The 3,250-nt window shown below is 34.8% G+C and overlaps 1 long non-coding RNA gene across 1 annotated transcript; it reads right to left on the reverse strand.

Annotated features, from left to right (window-relative positions):
• Positions 1-618: 618 nt before the first annotated feature.
• LOC127859285 (uncharacterized) lies at positions 619-2,461 on the reverse strand. Its single transcript, XR_008039289.1, has 3 exons — positions 2,299-2,461; positions 1,563-1,710; positions 619-671 (listed from the first exon to the last, which is right to left on the reverse strand). It is a non-coding gene; the product is annotated as an uncharacterized LOC127859285 (long non-coding RNA).
• Positions 2,462-3,250: the final 789 nt, after the last annotated feature.

Consider the following 3,250-nt stretch of genomic DNA (forward strand, 5'->3'; position numbering starts at 1 on the left):
AGAAAGAAATAGCCCTCAGTAATGACACATTACAAATCTTTGAACAAAAATGGAATCGGATTAAATTCTCATAATGTTTTGTCCACTAATATACATTTCACTCTAATGTTAGTTTACCCCTCTAAAATAGTTTTGTTTATTTTTTTTTTTCTCAATCGGACAAGATCATTGTGAATATACAACAAAACACACAAGTCCAGTATGCTTTCTTCCGACTTTATACAACTCATCATTGTTCATAACTATGTCTCTGTTGTTCTTTTCTTTTCTCTCTAAAAAATATATATATATTAGCATATCTTGTATAACATGTCTGAACTTTATTGCTTTGTACAATCACTGTGTTGTATGCTCATATACATGTTTACATTGTATGTATGATATTGAATAAAAAAAAAAAAAAAAAAAAATTATTATTCCTCTCGGGGTTCTCATTTGTTTCAATCGAGATTCAATTTCAAACATAATACTACATATTTAATAATTTCTAAATAAACTGCAGCTTAACAGAACACAACTAGCTTTTTATATGCATGTATATTTATTAAAAAACTGATGACAACAACAATAATTTGAAACTAATCCGTTCATATGTTCAATATGCATTACACAAAATGCATGACTCGGTTTCTGTGGATGATAGTTGTTGTCATCGGTTGCTAGGGTAAACCCTGGAAAACAAAAGATAAGACTACTGTGAATTTTTAGTATAACATGGCGTCATTGATATTCCTATTTATAAGGACACAATAAACTGTTGAACGACTCATTAACAATGCAAAGGGTTCTCAAACCAGAGCACAACATAATTAAAGTGAGATCATGTCACTTAAAAGACGGTTAAATGGTATTTTCATTAACATAATCGCTTTAAATATTATGTAATTAACCCATTTATGCCTAGCGTCTAGAAAAAAATGCCTTGGCAAACAGCGCAGACCCAGATTAGACGCCGCATGATACGGCGTCTCATCAGGGTCTGCGCTGTTTGCTTAAAGGAATTTCTGTAAGAAATATTCTAATAAGAAGGATGTGAGAGTCAACTTGGCATAAATGGGTTAATGGTTGCTGGACTAGAACATCTCGTTAACGCTCAATAGGAAAAGGTTCTCTCCAGGACAGTTCTAGAATGAGCGGAAAATTCAGGGTCGGTAGTGGTTAAACCGTTATAAATTAAACATACATGCAGTATCGTTCTACGCATGCGCATTATCAGAAAAAGTTCCATCGAAATTTGCTTTTTGTAGTCACGAGTTTCAATCCCAGTTGAGTGGCGTATCGAAGAAAAAAACATTCATTTTTGTTTCTTTAAGTTATATTTATATAGCATTTATATAAGATACATATCTGTGTGTAAGGAGATAACATGCAATTGTATTCATTAATTTATTCTGGAAGAAAAACCGTCAATATGCGCCCGTAATTGCAAAGCTATTAATGAAATCATAGAATTTAAGAAATGCGAGTAAATGATAATTCCGGCTTATGTTTACAAAATGGTGAGCAATTTAAAGGCTTACATCCGTTTCACATGCAACGATAAAAAGAAAGTATTTTCGTACCTAGTGTAATCCAGTCTGGCTCCCTAACTCCAACAGACGCCACCGAAGTGACGTAACAGGAAGTGAATAGGAACGCTGCTGGTCCCCTGACCACGCCGCTCTGCCATCGCCGCCGCTACTCCCTTTTCGCCGTTGCACATGTTTAATTCTAAGGTATTATTCAGAAATATTATAAGCAAGCTATTATAAATATATCCAGAACAAAACGTCTGTAAGAAAATAGAAACTTAAAAATTCCCTGTTATAAGAATAATTTTTTAATCGACAATCATCACGTTTCGGGGGCAGGGATTTAATCCGAGCTTAACTCCGAGCCTCTCTATACGCTTCCTTAATCAATAGTTAAACAAATCCAACGTACAAATATCGTTTTACTCCAAATACACACTATTGAATAGACAGTCTTGCGAAAATGCGGTTGAATATTATAGCGTGATAAAATGCGAATGCGCAATGCACCGTCTTTTCTTCCCATGGCAGCAATTAAAGTATTGAACATTTTATAATATTTTTATTCCAGAAACTTGTCGGAAGGTTTCTTTTTAGAATCGTAAGGATGAAGAAAATCCTTTAACTTGTGCGAGCTCAATTTCGCAGCCTACATCAAAATATAATTCCTGTCATGCACCATTAACCCATTTGAAAGCATTTTCAACGAAATAACGGGGAAAAAAACACCTGACAAATGTTACAAACCAGCAAACTAACAAATATAATCAGCAAAGAACGAACTTACCTTCAGTTGCTTTCTGTGTATATGAATATGAATTATCACTATGGATCTGCAGACGATTTATTGCTTAAATCTGAGGATTCCGTAGATAGTCAATATAGCAATCACAACAATTTATGAACTGGATGAATAATGTGTACTGAGCAACCCGTTTATATAGCGCTGAAAAAATCTGGCATTACGTCATGGGTTTCCCCAACACGGTTTCCAAAAACCAACACGTAAAATATACTTAAAGGGGCCTATTCACGTTTTGGTAAAATTGACAACATTTTAAAGTTGTTTCAGATTCGCAAATTTTCGTTTTGGTTATGATATTTTGATATTTGTGAGGAAATAGTAATACTGAACATTTACCATGCTCTAAAATATATTATATGCATCTTTTGACGATTGGAAACCTTTAAATTATAAAGCGTTGCAACGCGAAACGATCTATTGAATAAATTGGAAAGTTCTGTTGTCGTCGTTATATTTTATGATACTGTGAGGATTGCTTATATTTATATATATATATATATAGAGAGAGAGAGAGAGAGAGAGAGAGAGAGAGAGAGAGAGAGAGAGAGAGAGAGAGAGAGAGAGAGAGAGAGAGAGAGAGAGAGAGAGAGAGCGAGAGAGAGAGTAGAGAGAGAGAGAGAGAGTTATATATATAACAAAGTCTCTATTAGCCTTGTTGTATTTAAACAAAAACGCTGTATTATTTTTTGCCGAAGCTTTCGACCTCACGGTCTTCATCAGCGGCCATTTTTTATTTTCAGATGTTTTATTATGAACGGAAATGACGTCGTGCGTTTCCGGCGTCAACGTTGTTTACGCGCCCTTTTATTAACGTTTATTCTTGCACGTTGATGCCATATGGTCGGTATGTCCTTAGTTTTGACTTCCACAATTGTTCCATGGTTTTGCGGTACTCGTCCGACCCGCTGAGTTTTTCGAGTCCCATTATTTGGAA

Source organism: Dreissena polymorpha, chromosome 15 (assembly GCF_020536995.1).
Source record: "Dreissena polymorpha isolate Duluth1 chromosome 15, UMN_Dpol_1.0, whole genome shotgun sequence".
Classification (NCBI taxonomy): domain Eukaryota; kingdom Metazoa; phylum Mollusca; class Bivalvia; order Myida; family Dreissenidae; genus Dreissena; species Dreissena polymorpha.